Source organism: Tauraco erythrolophus, chromosome Z (assembly GCF_009769465.1).
Source record: "Tauraco erythrolophus isolate bTauEry1 chromosome Z, bTauEry1.pri, whole genome shotgun sequence".
Taxonomy (NCBI): Eukaryota; Metazoa; Chordata; class Aves; order Musophagiformes; family Musophagidae; genus Tauraco; species Tauraco erythrolophus.
The window spans coordinates 24813255-24835478 of NC_141496.1; positions in this window are offsets into that span (position 1 = coordinate 24813255).

Below are 22224 nucleotides of genomic sequence, written 5' to 3' on the forward strand. Positions count from 1 at the left end.
CAGAAAACAATTTGCCTTTCTTTCATTTTTCTGAAACAAAGTTAGAAGCCTCATTTAACATATCTTAAGTGATACAAATATAGAGAAGTAGTAAACAAACCTCTACTCTTCTTCAGATCTCCATGTGTTTGCTTTTAAAATAAATTACTACTGTAGCTTTCAGTGAAGATTTCCAGGAGAAGAAAAACACAATTAGGTTTCAAAGCTTTTTGCCAAAACCCAACTCTAAATTTAAGAAAGGTGATGATTTCCTTGAAATTTCCCTCCTGATTGCTCAGTACGATCTAGCTGTTCCTATGGTCATGATACTTAAGGGACTTGTATATATGAATTCTTAAAGAAATTGAAAACTTGTTGACACCTACTCTTTGGTGAATGAATGTGCAGAAAGTCTCTGTAGAATTTCAGGGTGCATGTTGTCTTCAGAAGAGCATGGACACGAAGCAATATATAAAACCAAACTCCCTTTAGAGGCAAGGAAAAGCTGAGTTTGGATGAATCATAGAATCATAGAATGGTTAGGGTTGAAAGGGACCTCAAAGATCATCTAGTTCCAACCCCCCTGCCATGGGCAGGGACACCTTCGACTGCACCAGGTTGCCCAAAGCCTCATCCAACCTGGCCTTGAACACTTCCCGAGATGGGGCACCTGCAACTTCTCTGGGCAACATGTTCCAGTGCCTCACCACCCTCCGAAATCTAATGACATTTCATAGTTATGCCATCGCTTAGTACAGCCACTGCGCTGCCTATTCACAAATGCTTCATAGCTGTTCTTTCATTTATCTTAGTTTCTTTTCTCCTCCATTCCTCCAGGACTTTCTTGCCTCTCTCCATTGATTAGACAGTTTATGAACTTTGTGTTAGAGAGAATGTCTTGCATGGTGTTTAGCACACTAGGACCTGAGTCCACATACTTTCTTGGAGAGCTGAGAACTTTTCACATTGTGATTCAGAAGTTCAAAGATCTTATAAACATGGCTTTGTTTTCAAGAATTAAGAATCACCATGCATTAATATGTACAAATGTTTCATGTACATCTCACATGCTTCACTTTGCGCTGCAGTTTGGGCAGATTCTAATTGATCAGAATCTGTTTCGGAGAGCAGGGAGTCCTCTATACCTACTAAATATAAAAATCTCTGTAGAATATAACCTCTGAAATTATGTAAGATCAAGCTGGCTAGGTTACAGTTTGTGCAGAGTATTGCTTCTAGACTTAATGTCAAATTTCAGGTCTAATTCTCACAACTGAGCTTTAAATTCCTGGAAATGCTCATGAACAGTTAGCATTAGAACGTTGTGGGTGTTGCCATACTTACACTGATGTCAAGATTGCATTAAGTCTCTATGTACAGGTATTACAATCCTGAAACCGTTGGTGTTAAATCCCTCAGCTGTCAACAACAGTCCTGCATCACCAAAAAGAACACCTGGGATGATGGCTAATACTTTGAAAGGACACACGGCATGAATAGTAACGAACTCACATTAAAAAACACAGATGATCTTGTAGCAAGTCGTGCTAGATGCTCTGACGTCCTCTAAACTGTCATCTTGGTACATGATTACTATTCATTTTTATCTGGTATGGTATGAGCAGTAAGTATATGATGTTCGTGATGGAACTTTGTTAATAAATACAGTGCAGCACAGAAGGAGGAGGTGCAGTTTCTGCTTCACTGCCCTGTCAGTATGGCTCATTTATTTTAAAGGCATTAACATAATAACTTCCAAGGGCACATTGCAAAGATTGTGTCTGCAGAGGGAAAGTTGGAGATAAAGGACAACTGAGTGTGCTCAGGTTGGGGACCAATAATTTTCAAGGTTTTTTTTTTTGAGTCAGCCTATCTTATGATGTCCATTCTAGCTTGGTTGTTTTTAAAGGAAAAAAGAGTAAGGGCTATCAGGAGACTGCAAGTTATCACTATACTAATCTCCTTGTCTTTATAAAAGCCAATGGATGTTAATGGTTCTCAATCCTATCATAAAGCAAAATGTTATGACCATTCATTACTGGTTTAAGTATATCAAGATTTTGATTTTATATTTTATTATATTTAACATTAGATATTATAATTTTTATCATGTATAAGAGCTATCATATTCTTATTCTGGTAGTACAGATGACTCAGTTTCTATATAGGGGTGACATTTTAGATTGAAGTATCATCTAACAGTTGAATATTGCAGGACTCTCAACTCCTGCCTTTTCCAGCATGCCCTTTTGAAGGAATGCCTTCAAGTATTTCAGTCCATATTCATCTGCAGTTGTGTTTGTATCTACTAATTGAAAATGTTGTACAGTTTTCAATACTATCTTTTCAGAGCTTCTTGATGTTACTGTGAACTGTTGGGAAGGAGTAATTTCAGATCAGAGATTTATCCAGATCCTTCCTCTCAACAACAATATCTATTTTGGGTTACTCTACTACAACGATTCCCACTGAATTGAGATGCTGATATTTGATCCAGGTAGTGCTAAGCTGATATATGCCAGACAAAACAACTAACTTGTTTCTGCACTTGACATAAATGCAGTCTATGATTAAAAGATTGAAATAAAGATTTGAGAACCAGGTTTGGGGATCTCCTGGGAATTAAGTTTAGTATTTGATCTGTGTTCTCTTTTTTATTGAGGAAATTATAAGATGTTGTTTTTTAAATAAACAGTTATTTAATGAAATAAATCAATGAGTGATAAGTGAATGAAATTATGCCACCTTAGAACATCACTTCTCAATTTATTTTACTTAGGGTTTTTTGTTTGGTTGGTTGTTTTTTTTCCACAAATCGCTTCCTATACATGTTTATGAGAATTATTAATAACTTGTGTGGGGTTTTTTTTGTTTGTTTGTTTTTTGTTTGGTTGGTTTGGTATTTTTTTAACATTGGCAGAAAAATGTCCTGGAAAAAAGCTCTGATGCTCAAGCTGTATTCCTCTGGGAGTGCAGTCTTGCAGCAGGTAAAATGAGGTTACTGGGAGAAAGACTAGTAATGTAACCACAATGAAAAGAATCATAGAATCATAGAATGGTTAGGGTTGGAAGAGACCTCAAAGATCATCTAGTTCCAACCCCCCTGCCATGGGCAGGGAAATCCTCCACTACACCAGGTTGCCCAAAGCCTCATCCAACCTGGCCTTGAACACTTCCAGGGATGAGGCATCCACAACTTCTCTGGGCAACCTGTTCCAGTACCTCACCACCCTCAATGTAAAGAATTTCTTTCTTATATCTAACCTAAATCTGCCCTCTTTCAGTTTAAATCCATTGCCCCTTGTCCTATCACTACATGCCCTTGTAAGAAGTCCCTCTCCAGCTTTCCTGTAGGCCCCCTTTAGGTACTGGAAAGCTGCTGTAAGATCACTCCGGAGCCTTCTCTTCTCCAGGCTGAACAGCCCCAACTCTCTCAGCCTGTCCTCATAGCAGAGGTGCTCCAGCCCTCTGATCATCTTCATGGCCCTCCTCTGGACTTGTTCCAGTAGCTCCATGTCCTTCTTGTGTTGGGGACTCCAGAGCTGAATGCAGTATTCCAGGTGGGGTCTCACGAGAGCAGAGTAGAGGGGCAGAATCACCTCCCTCGACCTGCTGGCCACGCTACCTTTGATACAGCCCAGGATAGGGTTGGCTTTCTGGGCTGCAAGCGCACTTTGCCAGCTCATGTTGAGCTTCTCATCCACCAGCACTCCCAAATCCTTTTCCTCAGGGCTGCTCTCAATCCATTCTCCGCCCAGCCTGTACTTGTGCTTGGGATTGCCCCAACCCACGTGCAGGACCTTGCACTTGGCCTTGTTGAACTAAAGAAGGCTCAGGGCACGATAGTTGATGGGTCTCATTGCTCTTGGAGCTATGCCTTTACTTCTTAGTAGGGGTTCCAGGGCAATGAAAAATGATAGAGAGAGCCTGAGATGCAGTGATATGGTGCCCAGCAGTCCCGGGCTCCTTCTTGCTCCTGCTCTTTGTACTGCTTTCTCCCAAAATCCAGCCTGCCTTCCACTATGATCCCTGAGTACCCTGGTACTGTTTGCCCTCCCAGGCTGAGAACTGTGATCTCCTGGGGCAGAGGCAACTGCTGTAATATTAATGGAAAACACTTTACATGCTTGGCTTTCCACATTAGGGAAGAGAAATGTATATGTGGAGTCTTTATCAGATGCTAATGTCTCATTAATTTTATTTCATCCCAAAGCATGGTCACTATTTGCTCTGTGTTGATTATTGGGAAATGAGTTGAATTACTAGTCCTAATGAGGGCAATAGCAAAGCGAGTCTAATAATGAATTGAACAAGCATTTTCAAATAAAAATACTTTCTTGGAAAAATGGCTAATCAGTGAAGTCAAAGCGCTAGGGGCTCCTTTTGCCAATAAAAACAGAAGCCCAAACCGTTATGGCAGCATCAGTGATGTAAAAATGCACCACCTCCACCCCCATCTCTCTCTCTCTTTTTGGCAATGTTTTGATGGTAAATTTGGAATGAAAGCCTTTGAGTACCTAAGCACAAAATTAGCCATGAACAACTCCTGGTTTGACTTACAAATTATTTTATGTAAATTTGTGAATGTTTTACTAAGGGCTTTTGTTCTTGTTCTATAAGCATTGGGATTTGTCTTAACATTGGGGGAAAATGACAAAAGAACAAGTTAGAGATACAGTTGTAATACATGTGTAAAACTTGATACAATCAAGCAAATACAGGTTCTAAACCAGAAACTATTGTATGTGACAGATTCGAAGCTGATGAACGTATTGCAAACGATGACCCTGTGAGCAACACATTGTTGGGCTTTCCAAAACTAATGTTATTCAAATAATAACTTGGGAAATCTGTTGCTATGAAACAGTGATGTGTGTTTCAAAAATCAGTAAGCAAATCCACAGTGTGAATAGTTACATAATTTTGTAGGAATCACTTATTGTGCTTACAGATGTTTGGGAGGAAAGATAGAGCAAGAAAACATGGATGGTTGCACAAGCAAACATATAAACTTACAAAATTTAAGTAATGACTTAGAAAAACAGATAAACCTTCTGACACGGTATTCCTTTGCAGTTTTATTGTGACTTATTGATGTGTGCATTTGGAGGGCTCAGCATTCTACTGCTCAGGTGAAATAAGGCATTAGTGCTTGGGAACAACATTTTTGAAGATTAGGATTGGAAATTTCAAAGCAGAAAAATCAACACTTGAATTGGAAAAGTGGGGTTCAAAACAAATTCTCAACTCCCTTCCTATGCTTGATATGATCTCTTTGGATTTTAGAAATGATTTGTGCACAGAATCCAATTTCACCCAAAATAATCAAACTGAGTTTCCATTAATATTTTTTTTCAATGTTTACATAATTCATTCCAGCCTCATTCACTCCTCCTTGTGGTATTTGTGAGCGTTTTTGTGTATCAGGAGTATTTATAGATAGCAAATATCAGAATAAATTTTGCTGCAGACAGTGGAAATGCTTTTAAGCTTGCAAAATCAGCCAATTTAAATCATGAAGTAATTGTCCCATGTCATCTATAACACATGGGATTGATAGAATATACAAATCACATATTTTTATATGATATAAAAATATCATATGATTTAAAAAATGTGTAGGTTAGCTGATAAACATTTCCAAGCAAAGAAGGTAAGGCCACTGTCTTCAAAAACAGTTTGGCAAGTGCCAGCCTTCAAATGTGTTTGTCAATCTTACTGGCTAAATGTATGTTTCTGTAGGCTCAGTGTACATGTTTATCAGGTGTATTTACTTGCAGTTGGTAGGTGATGCTGAGGAATATGCTGCATCTCAGAAAGAGTCTCAAGAGCAGCAGAACGGAAGACAGGACAGACACGTATCTCTGGAGAAAGAATCTGTGACTGTTTCTGCAATTAGTTGCGTTCCAAAACCAGTGCAGCTGTAATGCTTTTCAGTGAAGTGAAATAAGGAGCAAAACTCTGGTTTACTTCGGCTGGGCCAAGCTCTCACCTGTTACTGATATTTTTCCCTTAATTATCATCTGTTCAAACAAAGGCACATTGTGTTTCCTGTTGTCGCAGATGGATAGAATGAACCTCACTCAAAAGAGAGAAGCAGAAATGCGTTTTATTGAGGTAAAATCATAATTTGACAGAGTTCAGTAAGTTCGATGGAATTTAACAAAGTTTTACAGCGGTTCGACAAGGTTCAGTAAGTTTGATGGTGAGGTTTACCTTATTAATTACTTCATGGAAGAAATGAACAAAGGAAAATTGAGTTAGAATGATTCTTACAGAGACTCACAAAGAGTAAGGAGGAGGCCCCTCCCATTGAGTCACAAGGTTCAGAGTGGAACCCTTTGCTTTCTGCTCTCCTTTTAGAGCCGATCTTTGTCTCATACTTGGTCAACAGCTTATGTATAATGGAATTACACGTACCATGTTTATAAGAACATTGAGCAGCTGCATGGGTTAGTAATGAATGTTTCATAGTGTTAATTCAGCATCCTGTCAGTCACTTACTGAGGTTCTGTCATTGGTAAGGGATCTCTCTGCCTTGGGTAAGGAAGGATCTCTTAGTCTCAGATGATGAATCTTTAACCTTGAGAGGCATCCCTGCTCAAGGGGAGGGACACCTGGCGTGTGGTCCAGCTGCAATTCAGAGAGAGCCCAAACTGGGCCTATCCTGATGGTAATATTTACAGAGTGAAGTAGTTGACTGCTAGTCAATAGTATAGAGAAGATAGATGTTTTCGTTTAGCTCTGGTGTCTTGTTCTTTACTGTGGTTATCTTGCACTTTTGGGTTTTGAAACCATTTTTCAAAGTATTTTTCAAGACATCTTCTCTCCTTTGTACGTAAACCAGGGCCTTTCCAGCTCGCAGTTCACCCCGAGGACATGAGGCTTCTTGCTGCTTAATCAGTCTGAACCAAAGCACCGCTAGGAGACAAATGTGTCCATCACACCTCTGCAGGAATGCGTGATCAACAGCAGCTGTGTGCTAACCATTGCCAAGGGCTAAAGGATGGAAGTAAAACAAGGCGGCATGTGATATGGAATTTAATAGAAGATTAACTTTAGGATAGCTTTTCTAGAAACATAGATTAATAAAGATGCTGTGGTCATGCATGCAGAGGACTTCTTACACGTTGTCTGAGTCCAGCTCAAGCAGATCTTTATATTCTGCCACTGCACATTGTGCTCGAATGCGATGGCGCCTTGTGTGATAAAGCTTGGGATATGCAAACAAATATTTGCCTTCAATTGCCTCTGCACCTTGTCACAAGGCAAATTATTGTATTGACACACCCAGCACCCGTTAGGACTGCGTTGATGCACATGAGCAAGATATAAGATGGGAAATGAGGCTCTTCAGTAGAAGCTGATTTTAATAGAAACCCACAGGAGGAGAGGCCAATTCCGAAAAGTGAGAGATAGTTCAGTGGTTATTGAAATTGTCTGTAGTTTCTTCATAGTATGATAATGTAATTCCAAAATATATAATCTGCTGAGATTTATCACACATGAAAGATGGCTGATAATTATTTAAAGCAGAAAGTCTGACTTTTAACTTCACAGAAATGTTTCTGAAACTAGGCAGGTATTGGTTCGATCAAACTATAGGAAATTTCATTACAGGAAATAGCGGTTTTGATATATTGAAGTTTATTGTTTGTTAATTATTATATCTTGTGGTATTAATACATGACATTTGAACAGATTCAGTGTTAAAGAACACTTCTCCAGTTCCAGAGATAGATAATTACAGTATCACAGATAACATCAATATAAACTCTTTATAAATTGACTCTGTAAGAAACAGACTGACTGAACTTTGTCCAAATCTGCCTGAATTCCCAGGAAGATCTAGATTATTTTAAAATAGTCTGAGTATGGAAGTTTTTAATGCCTAGAGTTTCAGAGAAATTTAAGTTTTACATCATTTTCAAGGTCTCATATCTTTGAACTGGTTCCTTTTCAAAATTAGCCTTTATCCTTCTGTTACATTTTTGTTGGTTTTCTCATCACTTTTCGCATTGGGAGGAGATGCAAAGGGAAGGATGCCTCAGTGAGATCTTCAATTCATTGAATACATGTTAGGTTTTGAATATTTTGTCATGTTACTAGAGAGTTTTTGAAAAAGGCAGTCCCTGTGGTTTTCATCAGCTAACTGTGTTGAGCTTTATAACCATATAGCTTATAGCTTGCATCTTCAAACTCACATTTTTACTGATGAAGAAAGTTGTGCATCAGTCATCCATATGTGGTTGCATTTAGTGTAGTGAAATTGCAGCTAATTTGCACATGTGAAGAAAAACATCAGACCCAATGCCTTACAATATCTGTTATTCTCAAGAATTCTCGATAATATTCTCAGAAACTTTATTATTAGACTGTTGCTTTTCAAAATCTCTAGTTTTGACCCTCCACTTCAGAGATCTTTTTGCTTTCTGTGTTATATTCCCTGTTGATTCTTGGTATAGAGTGCAGACTATAGCTTCCTGCTACACCAAACTCTGAGTTCAGCCAGGAAGAAACTTTCTGATAGAGTTTCTGTCTCTGGACCAAAAATCCTGGTTTAAATCTGTCATGGGATTATGTGGAATATAGAGTAAGTATGGCTACAGCAGGTAGCTGTGCAATCAGGATAAAACTTGTGCCAGCTAGGCAGGATTTTAACTGCTTTGGTTTGCAGCTATCCCAGCCCCTAAGTTTCATAACGAGAGCAGACATCATCAATAAGGATGCTCTGATATTTTAACACACTTCCTGTTGCTGATGACTGGCCTTTAACAAAAATAAATTTATTCAGCAGGGATAATAAAATCACTTAAAAAAAAAGTGCGGATTTGTAAATTTATATCCAGCTAAATTTCAGTTTCACAAACACGGAAGAACCTATAGCCAATATGGTATCGTTCATTTATTATGCATGAAAAAGATTTCAATCATCCTTCTCTTAGGAGTACTGTTGGTGCAGAGACACAAAATGTAATAAAATTTCTGAAGCAAGCAGTCTTTAATACTGCAGGTAAGTAGAGATGTACTTTTTTGGAGATTCTTGATTCCTAATTATAAGTGCGATGCTATGAACTTATTGAATCATTATTATATTTTTAACAATGTGTGACTGTTAGGTAAATGAAAGGTGGTTACTTTCCATTAAGGTTAAGAGAAGAATCTAAAAAGGCTCTTAACTATTTTAAAAATTGAAAACCAGTACAAATGTAGGGTTGACTTGCTAATGAGGAATATAATGTGGAGGTTTTATATTGAATTTTAAAGTAGCATCCCTTAAACTGTATCAATGTATGTAGGATGCCCAATTACAGAAAGTTAAAATAGTATAGGTTTCATTAATAATGTATTCCTCTTTGTGTTCAATTGGCTTAATTTCACAAAATCATAGAATGGTTTGGGTTAGAAGGTACCTTAAACATCATCTAGTTCCAACCATCCTGCCATAGGCAGGGACACCTTCCACTAGACCAAGTTGCTTAAAGCCTCATCCAACCTGGCCTTGAAAACCTCCTGGGATGGGGCATCTACAACTCCTCTGGGCAACCTGTTCCAGTGTGTCACCACCCTCAATGTAAAAAATTTCTTCCTTATATCCAGTTGAAATCTACCCTCTTTCAGTTTAAAACCATTACCCTTGTCCTATCACTACATTCCCTTGTAAAAATCCTCTCTCCAGCTTTCCTGTAGGCTGCAATAAGATCACCCCGGAGCCTTCTCTTCTCCAGGCTGAACAGCCCCAACTCTCTCAGACTGTCTTCGTAGCAGAGGTGCTCCAGCCCTCGGATCATCTTCGTGGCCCTCCTCTGGACTCGCTCCAGCAGCTCCATGTCCTTCTTGTGTTGGGGACTCCAGAGCTGAATGCAGTATTCCAGGTGGGGTCTCACAAGAGCAGAGTAGAGGAGCAGAAACACCTCCCTCGACCTGCTGGCCACGCTACTTTTGATACAGCCCAGGATACGGTTGGCCTTCTGGGCTGCTAGCACACATTGCCACTTCTCATCCACAAGCACCCCACGTCCTTTGCCTCAGGGCTGCTCTCAATCCATTCTCCGCGCAGCCTGTACTTGTCCATGGGGCTGCCTCGATCAGTGCGCAGGACCTTTCACTTGACCTTGAACTTCATGAGGTTCGCACAGGCAATGTGTTTCTGTGTTTCTGGGATAGCACTCAAGAAGTCCACTGAGAATGGAAACAAATCAGAATACACCGAACATCTTGCATGGTCATAAGTTGTAATTCCAGTTGGATTTATTGTTTTCATAGTTAACTATTGTAGCTTTTAAAGTAAAAAATTGTTAGATGACTTAGTTAGATTAACTGTATAGTTCCATTTTCTAATGAAAAGAAATAGGACCGGTGGAGAATAAGCAAATTTGAAACAATGAATAAGAAACAAGGAAGGAAAATTATGCTGAAATTAAGCATGGTTGTGTTCCTTATTTGTTCTGTGGCTTCTTAATAATGGTAACTCTAATCTGCAGCCCTGTACACATTAATAATGCTGTATGCATCCATTGCCCAGTGCTAATTTACAAGGGAATACTTACAGAATGAACTAATGAAGGAAATTATGAATTAATTAAGAACTTGTTCTTATAATACAAGTCAACTAAATTGACTGCAAGCAGATCTTTGAAGTGCTACTTTGCTAAGATGCCAATACAAAAAGGTGGTGTGTATGAGAAGCACATGATTTTTCTTCCCCAAAATATTTTGGCACAGAAGGTATTAACGTAATTCCTATTCCTCTCTCTTCTCAAAGTCACTGTTGTTCTCTTTCAGCAAATGTTTCTGAAGGGACTGGAAAAAAGCAGATGTGCTCTATTGAATGGTGTGTCGCATATAGTAATTCTTGTTTTTACAATAGTTTTTTCAGAGGTTGCTGGTGCTGTACAGTAATGTGTCTGACTAGTCAACTGCCTTTGGACATTTGTGATGACTGTCCAGAGGGGTTTTCAACTGGCAGAGTGGACTGACAGCTGCTGAAAAACATTGTGCCACCTGCCGTTCTGATTTTAAGAGGAACAGGGAGAATGATTCAGCTTCATAATTAACAATTTCCCTTGCATGCAAGTGTTCCTTTTTCATCTGATTTGCTAGCTCTGAGATTTATGAACTCAACTGCACAAAGCAGCTGCTGAGATGGGCTGCAGACATCAAGTTGCTCTGAAAGGCTGTGAAAGGGTACATCAAGAAACACGAGAGGAAATTGAAATGGCAAGACTTTGGAGATGGTTGATGAGGCTGGCTGATAACTCCCACTCTGGAGGGAACCATAGGGTGTGCTTTTGCGGTAGGGAAAAATAGACAAGCAACTTGAAGAGAACATTGTTAATGGCGAATGTGTTTTCTTGCTGCTTATTAACACCCCTTCTGGATGTTTGTGTTGGCGATTGTCAGGCCATTTAGTGGCATTTCAAGGAAACGCAAAAAACTCTTGTTTAGTGTAACTGTGGGAACACATGACTAGGGGATCTCTGCAGTTTCAGGGTACCCAGCTGCTGCTAGCCATCCAATTTTCCTTTCAGCTACTCACCCACTGTACACATTGCAGCAAGTTTGCTTATGAGGCTTGAGCTCCAAAGGTGAGAGGTCTCCTGTGCAAACCCCTTTGACAGCTGCTTCTTCAAGTGAGCTTTGTGGGATGAGGATCAGAGGTTTCATGATGCATCAGTTCCCTGCTGCCAAGGAGCTGTGACTTGCAGGGAGAAAGAGGAGACCTTCCCTTCACCTTGTGGTCTGACTTCCCAAGAGACAGGAAAGACCAGTCGCATTGGGCACCCACCACTGAGAGCTCAGCTGCCACCCCTCTTAGATCCTGCTTAGGTGGCTTCTCACTCATAAACTAGCATAAAGATGTAATCTCTCTCGTCAAAGGATTTGAATTTAAGATATGCCTGTTTCTCAGTAGCCCATACTCAAAGGTCCTGTGATAGGACTTTTGAAATATTTGTTTTGAGGGAAAAAGAGACAAGGTAGCAGGTCCATGTGTGGTGGGTGTGAGGCTTTGAGAAAAGGACTTCTGATGGAGCAGGCTGGTGTTTTGAGTCCCCAGTACAAGTGCTGCTAGGTAGTGTGTGTGCCTTGCCCGCACGTTTTGTGGGAAGATGGGCTTGGTTTCTCCTTACTGTATCTCTGTCCTGCTAAACTGGTCCTCTTCAACCAACAATGTTTTCCTCACTTCCCAGTGATGTGAAGTCCCTCCTTGTCCTCTGCGAAGGGTAGTACCAAGAACCAACCAAGTGAATTGCTGCTGTGTAACAGGGCCCTTCCCTTAACATGGTTTTATGCAGTATGTTATTTTTCTATTGAAGTCCAGTATTGTTAGTTTAGTTTGAAGTCTTTTCAAACTTTTTTCTTCTGCTAAAAGATTGAAAATAGTTAGAATGAAGTAATCAACAAGAACATTTTCAGTTCGATTAATGAGAAAACATTTTGGGAAATCTATTTTCATCAGTCACTTGAAATGGACAGGATTATTTTGTAGCTTTGCGTATAAAATATATATAAAATGTATTGGCAAGATATGATTAGACACAGGTGAAATGAAGCAACTGAGCCAGTTATTTAACCATCTATTCTTAGTAAAATTTTTCTGATATAAGTAAAAACACTTTTCACCTATAAAATTGAAAGGGGAGTTTATATGTAAGTGTAGCTGAACTGTCAGTCTAAAAATTTATCTTATGATTACCTATAACTTAATGTTGAAAGAGAAAATCTAGGAGAAAAACAGCTTCTCTGAGAACTTTTCCTTGTATCCCTAGTGTAAATCTAGTGCTGGTTGATTAGAAGTCAGCTGTAATGCGATATTTCATGCTCTCTTCAAGCACAGAAGTTTGGCCAGTTTATATAATATTATCATTATGACACTAAAAATAAGTTTACAGATGCCTGCTTTTGTTTCAGCTTGCCTTAAAGGCAGTCTGAGGTCATCTGGATAAATAGTTCTCAGAATACCATATATTCTCTCATGTCATCAACTAGAAAAAAATTGTCCATCTACCATAATAATCTTAAAAAAAATAAAAAAGAAAAAATTGCAAGTAGAAGATCGGATGACTGTGTTCAGTGGTCTGACAAAGATGCATAGAAGAGTACAGTCTTGCCACTGATGAGATCGCAACAAATGACACCAAAAATAGAATTTTAAACTTAACCTAAAAGTACATCAGCAAGTCATGTAAGCACAATTTTCCCTTATAATGAGAATAGTAAGGGAAAAAAGTGGCTTTGTGGTATCAGGCTGAATAGAGGGAAACTATGATAGAGGAAACAGAGTATTGCAGTTTTAGTCAAGAGGTGAAACGGAAAGACTGCTCCAGTTGATACAAGGTGCCTGGTTTCATCTGCTGCCTTACAGATCATTCTGGTAAATCCTGTCACTTGAGAAAAAGTCATACTGTTTCTAAAAGAGGTCATGATTATCATTTCCATTGTCTTAAGCTCTCCTAAAAGTAGGCTGCAAATATAAACCCTCTTTTCAGCCTTCTAAGTAGGAGAAATAAATTCCAGTTGACAGAAGTAATAAATCTAAGCGATATAGATAAGCCAGTATATCTGGAATAACATCTCTTTCAATATTGTCTGTGACATCTCATTAATGTTGAGAATCACTTGCATACACACATATGTATTTGCCTCCTTACTTTCCAGTTAGGACTGATCTTGTTTAAAACTGTAGATGCATTTTCCAAGCCAGCAATGGTTCTGATATGTAATTTTACAATGAGTTAGACTTTGTCTATTGTCCTTTCACTTGGACACCTTACGATTAATGTTTTATGGAAAGAAATAATGTGAGCTTTTCTCTCAAACATCTTTGCTTTTTCACTCTTTACAAAGAAAGAAGAAAGAACGGAAGAAATACAGGTCTTTTCATTTTGGATGGATATGTTACTTTGTTCAAGCTGTAGCTTTTTTTGGTGAAATTTCTGGGAAATCCATAAAAATATCCAAGCAAAAATATATTGGAATATAAGAAAACGTATTAAAGTATTAAAGTTTTCCTCACTTCCCAAAATGTGAACAGTGTTCATTTTTTGCTACTGGAAGTAGCTTAAGCATATAAAATCCTTCTTTCATGCTGTCACTGCTGCTGGCGTGCAATGATTATGTGCTCTAATTGTATTCATGTGAAAGTTCCCGAGAGCTGCTGCTACTCAATAATGATATGTTTTCTCTTCTGGATCAGTATTCCTCCTTTGTTTGCTGTAGTGTCCCAATGTGTTATAGAAACGAACCTTAAGGTTAAAAATATGTTAGCAAACATTCACGGAAAAACTTAAGTTTTAAACAATTATGTCATAATGTGGGCTAAGAAATTATGTAAAAATATAAAAATGGAAATTTTTTAAAGTCATTTGAATTTAATTTCAAACTGGATGATTTAGATGCATAATTTTGACACAACATTTTGAAACTTCCAAACAAATCCTTTTCAAATCAACACAAACAATTCTGTTTCACTGAAATGTTTAACATTTGGTTTCCATTTCATTCAAAGTTGTTAGTTTTTAAATTCAATATGCTAACGTCAGTGAAATTAAACTGAAATAGGAGCAGTTTAAAGGGCCAGACTTTCCTAACACGTGATTTTTAAGGAGTCTGTGAAAACCTGCCCTGTGCTTTCTGGCTGTGCTGCTCTAGTAGATCTGCCCAAGAGCTGAGCAGATGAAACATCAGGAATGGTAATTTTGCATCTAGTATGAAAGCTTGCAAAATCAAGTACCTAATGTATTACAAATAATTATAAAGGTATTAATAATTATTTCACTTTACATGATGCTATTTTTTCAAGCTGTGAGACTTGCCATTCATCACTGTGAGCAAAATAAAACAATATTTTTCATCTTAGATGAGAATTCTGACCATAGCTAGAATCCCCCAAACAAATCCTGCTTGTTACTGGAATACTGACCTTGTCTTGGAATGAGTAGTATAAAATTCAAAACAAAGTGATGAAGCATTTTAATCTGTTTGACCTCAGACTGCTTGCACTGGTCGATTAGCAGTGTTGCCTTCAGCTGCAAGAGCTGGGTTACTATTGTATCCCATGCTGTCCTGCTGTTCTCTTCATCTGCAAACTAGTTTGCAAGTCCCATGGGTTTTCTGCACTGCCTGACGACTGTTTGGCTGTGGCGCTTTGACAGCCTCTTGCAGTGTGAAAGCAAACCTTATACCCCGTGTAATTAATTTTGTCCTTTGATTTCCTCTGCTTCTTGTTCAGTAAATGAAACTGCAGCTTCAAAAGATATTGGTGAAAATTTAATATAGATTTGGGTTCTGATACTGCTAGGCAGAACTGTCATTTATTCAAAACTGGCAACGGAGAACTGCCTACTTGTTTAATTTGGGCTGATCTCTTCCTCACATTAGGCAGGAGATAATTTGAATGACGGTTTCAGCGGACGTGGAAAGGAAGGTACTGTAGATAACACTGTGGATGATATTTTGTCATAGCAGCTCCCCCTGGAAAGGTACATGGCAAATATCCAAGCACACACAGTGCCTCAACTCTGCTGAGAGCTGAACCACTCCTCCTTTTCCTCCCTTACAGCTCCCATATGATATTTGCTAGCCTCGACTTACTCTTGACCTATGGGTTAATGGTTTATGTCCCTCTGGCACCTCTTGGCACCTTTGTGCATATCCAACGTGTCTCTAGGCTGTTTCTTTCTCACTTTCCAAAAATCTCCCCTAGTTTTGTGTGTTCTTCGTAACCTCAGGATGGGCTTGCTCCTCATTTCCAAGGGAGCTTTCAGAAATCGAAAAAATCCAGCTTCCTCGACACGCTGGAAGGGAGGGATGCCATCCAGAGGGACCTTGACAGGCTGGAGAGGTGGGCCCGTACCAACCTCATGAAGTTTAACCAGGCCAAATGCAAGGTCCTACATCTGGGTCGTGGCAATCCCAGGCATAAATACAGACTGGGTGGTGATTGGATCGAGAGCAGCCCTGAGGAGAAGGACTTGGGACTGCTGGTGGACGAGAAGCTCAATATGAGCCGGCAATGTGCTCTTGCGGCCCAGAAGGCCAACCGCGTCCTGGGCTGCATCAAGAGGAGCGTGGCCAGCAGGTCGAGGGAGGTGATTCTCCCCCTCTACTCTGCCCTCGTGAGACCTCACTTGGAGTACTGCGTCCAGTTCTGGAGTCCCCAACATAAGAAGGACATGGACCAGTTGGAGAGGGTCCAGAGGAGGGCCACGAAGATGATAAGAGGGCTGGAGCACCTTTCCTATGAGGACAGGCTGAAAGAGTTGGGGCTGTTCAGCCTGGAGAAGAGGAGGCTCCGGGGTGACCTTATAGCGGTCTTCCAGTACCTCAAGGGGGCCTACAGGAAAGATGGGGAGAGGCTGTTCAGGAGGGCCAGTTATGATAGGACAAGGGGTAATGGTTTTAAAATAGAGGGAGGTAGGTTCAGGTTGGATATTAGGAAAAAATTTTTTACTATGAGAGTGGTAGAACACTGGAACAGGTTGCCCAGAGAGGTGGTGGATGCTCCATCCCTGGAGACGTTCAAGGCCAGGTTGGACAAGGCCCTGAGCAACCTGATCTAGTTGGAGATATCCCTGTTCCTTGCAGGGGGGTTGGACTAGATGACCTTTGAAGGTCCCTTCCAGCCCTAACCATTCTATGATTCTATGATTCTATGAAATGTAAAGCTGAACTTTTTGGTAGGTTTTCAATCTCTGATAACTGTTTTTAGCACACTGAACAATTGGGAGAAGAGTATTAAATATATGCTCCATGCTGCACTGAGCAGTGAAGATGGGACAGTGGGCCTTTAAAATGGAATTACTGGGGAGCTGCCTAAGGCTGGTATGCGCAGGGAGCTGGACTTATCCGCTGGACACTGTGAGCTGGATGTAGAGGAATGACTAGGAATGGGATAAGGGCGGTCATGCCCAGTCACTCTGGGGTTGTGCTGCATTTCTTTTTTTGTCTTGAATTGGCCAGTTCAGCTACCTGCTGCTGCTGCTGGAGAGAACATTGCCTGAGTTCTCTTTGAACAGGCATGTTTTTTCATTACCATGGGGGCTGAGCTGCTATTACCCCATAATCTCTGAATACTCAGGTACCTTGTGAAATACATAGCTTTAACAAAGCTCTTTGTAATTGAGAGACTGGCTGCTTTGGGCTGCTTTAGGCTTGTAGTGTTCTGACATGAGGGAATACAGCACAGTTTAGCTAACACTGCGTGATAACTTTGAAAATCCTTTTTATATTCAATTGTTAAATTTTATATTTCAGATTGTAAATCCACTTAACAAAGGAAGGATAGAGTTTTAAAAGCCTTCAATAGTAAATCTGCAGCATAAATCATAAGTATTTAGCTCTTGTACAAGACCTTGATGTAGAGGTTGGCAGGAATTGTAAGTAAGATTTCTCTGAGTCGTATTCCCCATGCCCCGATTCCTCAGTGTCTTACTCTGCTTTGCTTCTCACTAGTATTTGCTAGGTGTAACCAGAATTGTTGTTGACTTGTACTTGAAGAACTGGAAACATGCCTTTCCCCATGTTATTGTGAAATGCAACATAGCTCTGCAGATAAACTGATTATTTGGAACACGCCTGGATATCTGCAGTCCCTTGAGGGATTGAAGCAGTGAGAGGGATAAGAGCAGTACAGCCAGATCTGAAGAGGAGCACTACTGGTTCATACCACTGTGCATCCACTACACAATGTGTTAAAAACTTTGAGATGGTTAGGAAGGACTTAAATCTTTGGCAGGCTTACAGCTTAGAGACTGCAGCAGGCTGGATGAAAACAAGGTGAAATATGAGGGGTTTTTTTAACATTGTTCGTATTACGGGATAGCATTCAGCTGCTGCTGAGAAGCTTTTGGTTGCAACAGAGCCTTGTTTCAATTGTTGCTACACTGGCACCTCGAAAAAATTCAAAGCAGCTTTTTCAGGTGCTCCCTGAAGCCACCTGAAGTTTCTGCATCCACAGCATCCTCTGGCAAGGGGCTCCACTCGTCTGTGTGTGACCGGATTTGTAGGCAGCCTCCTTTTGCTAGTTTTGAACCTGGCTCCAGCTGCTTTCATCTGATGGCCTCTATTTGCACATGTAGAGGAAACAGCCAATCTTTATCCACTCCTTCCATGATAATTATGATCTTGTAAGCCTCTCTCATTTCACCCAAGTATACTCCTTTTCCAGGCTGTCTAAATTTAGTGTGCTCAACCTTTCCTGTCATGAAAGCTGCTTCATATTTCTGAGTATCTGCATTGCCTGCATTCAAAAATTTTCCAGTTCTAATGCATCTCCTTTGAAGCTGAGTTATCAGGACTGCTCAAAGTATTCAAGATATTGCATTCAAGGTAAGGAGCTCTACAGTGATGCAGTTACTGCATTTTAGTCCCATCTTAAAAACTCCCAAAGCATGTCTTGGCATTTTGACTGCTACTGAACTTGGAGATTCTGGTTTTGTGCAAGAACCTGTCCCAACTGCAAGGTCTCACTACTGAGCATTAATGACCAGCTCAGGGCCTCTCTTTTCGTGGTATGCAAACTTGGCATTTTTCTACACTGAATTTCATCAATTTTCTGCCTTGCCTAGTGCTTTGTGGCTTTATTACTCCTTCTGTTTCCTCTTACCAGGACTGTCTTAGCTCGAGAATGAGGGCCAGGACAGCCAAGGTAAGGTCTAAAGCTTCTTCAGAAGATGTACAATTCCATTTGTCACATGTGTACAGCTTCATTGAGTCAGAGATGCAGTTTCCAGAAGTGTCATATCTCACCCACAGCTTGCTAAAAAACTTGTCTTCCTTTCTCCCAAAAGAGCAATAGGTCTCTGAAGGGATTGCTGCAATTCATCCACGCTGAGGCCAGTAGGTGTGAAGGTGGTGAACATATCCTTGGTGGCACAGATGCCATTAACAGATCAAGTTTCAACTTGATATTATAAAAGAAAATAAATGGTCGCTTATTTTTTTATTGTGGTCGCTTTTTTTATAATGGTCGCTTTTTTTTTATTATAAAAATTGGACTGTGAGCCATTGTCAGAAGTCAAACCATACTGATCATACATCCTCAGGGTAACAGCAGGCAAATTTATTTTTTGTCAGAGGAGTCCACCCATAGAGAAGAACTATAGGGTGTTTGTTGCCTCAGTCTGGAACTTCGCACTTTTAGGGAATACTTCTAAATATTTGGATTAATGCAAACAAAATACTAACACCCCCTTCAGTCCAAGAAACCCATCCATCTATTTAATAGATCAACCAATCCCTTTTAAAAGCTTTTTAGTATCAATGAAGGTTATGTATATTAAGTGAACATGTAGCACAGCATTCTTCTGTGTGTGTGTGAAACATCAGATCCTGGGAGGTGAATTGTGTTTTGACTTACAAATAATCCAATTAAAATGAGAGGGATTGCTTTGCGGAACCTGCTACTCTCTGTGTCCAGTGAGAACAGCAGAATCTGTTTTGTTTTGTAGCAAGAACCAACACTGGCCTTTCAGAACCTCATGCACACAAACACCTTTGTGAACACTGTTAACATAAAATACATTCATAATAAAAAGGCAGCAAAGATTATTACTAGCCATTCATGTGCATATTCTCCTGATTTTCCTGTATAACTATGGGCAGAAAACAAATTTTGGTAAAGTCATGCTCTTCAGATGTCAGCAGCATTGATGCTACAGAAAGAATAGTTATTTTTTCCAATTCTGTGTTGCAGTTTGGGGGACTAGACCTCTAGAAATGTTTTCATTGTTTTTGCAGCTAACACTTTTTCTGTTATAAAAGAGGACAAGAAAATAATTGCTGTCCAATTTCAAAAGCTCAACATGTAAAACTGCAGAAGGAGAAATGGCAATGTAAAATGCTGATAAAGCGCATCTTAGCACAAAGCATGAGAAGTTGTGTAAGGACAGAAAAGACACATCTGCGTCTTTTGCTCCCCACCTGTATTGGCACAGGACAGGAAGATATTCTTTTCATCTATAATGCTTAAGAGGTCTTTTAGTAAACCTTGTGTGAATTTTCCAGTAAACTCTGCCATTTCTCTCTTTCTGCAGCTATTTTTCCTGAGTTTCTATCCATTTTGGATAGCTTACACTTTTTCAGCTGTTCTTTAGAGCGACCATTATATCTCTTTTCCTTGTGGCAGGCAGATTCTTTGTTTGTTCTGGTTTTGCTAATTCTGTGAAGTTTTCATCTGTTTTCCATTTATGCTTTTCCTTTTGTACTTCTTCTCAGTTTTGCAAGACTTTTTCTCATCTTCCTCTTTCAAGACCTTTCCTGCACAGATAAATACGTAAGATCTCTGATAGTTAATGGCAGCTCATCACTCATTTTCATTACACTACTGTACAAATCTTGTGAGAAAAAACAGGGAAACCATAAAGTCACTCAGTTTATAAACTTCGCAGGCTGTCCGCTGATTGATGTATCACTTTGTCATTAATGATTCCTGAGGATGTATTATAAAATTTGACCTAAAATAACTTAGTGAGGAATAAGGAGGAGTTTATGTTTTATTAACCCAGTCAGAAAGCCCTCAGAGCTAACAGGCTGTTTGGGATAATAGCCCTGGAGATTTACCCTGTTTCTTGATAAAAGCTGAATTGTTTGTCCAGGCTCATTCTAATGCTGCAGAAGTCAACAAAGTGGACGGGCCTCATATGATGCACTGGATGGTGCAGGCATGTGTTTTGTATGTGGTCCAGTGTGTCTGCGTAGAAATCTGTATGGAACAGGAAGATGGATGTTACATTTGAGTCACATATATGTATATGTCTCAGTTTTCACACCTATAACAATGCAGATTTTCTGGCTTTGCCTGATCTTCCATTAGAACAAAAGAAATTTGGAACCTGGGATTTTCCTAGGGAAAACAAAGCCAACAGCAGTTCAAGATGCAGCTGTGAATTCTGGGCACTGGATTAATGGGAACCTGAGCAAGGGCTGAGTCCCCAGAGGAGCTGAACTTGGCAATTGCTGTGGACAGTGTGATAAATTAACAGTGCTATGAGACAGAACAGATTACGATTTAATATTCTCTCTCTTGTAAATGGCTGTATCTTTGGGAACATAAGGATATGTGATAAATGAGGGACTTCAAAGGGCATTGTAACTGAATTTCTAACACATTTCTGCATGCTGTTTGTGAAGCACACTCCAAAAGAAGCGTCTGGATACCCTTGCAGAGGTCGACCTGTGTCCTCTGTGCTATTGCTCTCTTAGGAATCGTCTCTACTGTATAAAAATCTTTAACGTCTCATGAAGGTATGTACATGTAAATCCTCCCTAAATGTGTCTTTTACAGCAAGGAAGCCAGGAGATCATGTCTGGGATCCCTCTGCATCTTACATTACACTTGCAATATTATGAAAAGTGTATGCGTTAAGGATGTTATTTTCTCGCAAAGAGACAGTCTCTTCAGTATAAACCATGTTGGGTCCTGCTTGGTTTAGCCTCCCAGAAAATGGTCTCCAACTAAACTATATGTTCCAGTGTTTTAGATAAGAACCAAGTAAGGCTCATGGCTCTTCAGTGACGAGTGGTTTTCTTCAGGGGTCAGTACTGGGGCCAGTGCTATTTAACATCTTTGTCGACGACACGGACAGTGGGATCGAGTGCACCCTCAGCAAGTTTGCAGATGACACCAAGTTGTGTGGTGGTGTGGACACGCTGGAGGGAAGGGATGCCACCCAGAGGGACCTTGACAGGCTGGAGAGGTGGGCCTGTGAGAACCTCATGAAGTTCAACAAGGCCAAGTGCAAGGTCCTGCACGTGGGTCAGGGCAATCCTAAGCACAAGTACAGGCTGGGCGGAGAATGGATTGAGAGCAGCCAGAGGAAAAGGACTTGGGAGTGCTGGTGGTTGAGAAGCTCAACATGAGCTGGCAATGTGCACTTGCAGCCCAGAAAGCCAACCGTATCCTGGGCTGCATCCAAAGAATTGTGGCCAGCAGGTCGAGGGAAGTGATTCTGCCCGTCTACTCTGCTCTCGTGAGACCCCACCTGGAATACTGTGTTCAGCTCGGGAGTCCCCAACACAAGAAGGACATGACGCTGCTGGAACGGGTCCAGAGGAGGACCACGAAGATGATCCGAGGGCTGGAGCACCTCTACTATGAAGACAGTCTGAGAGAGTTGGGGCTGTTCAGCCTGGAGAAGAGAAGGCTCCGGGGTGATCTTATAGCAGCCTTCCAGTACTTAAATAGGACCTACAGAGCCTTATTTTTTTTGTTAGAGCAACGAAACTAGTGAACGGTTTAGAGAA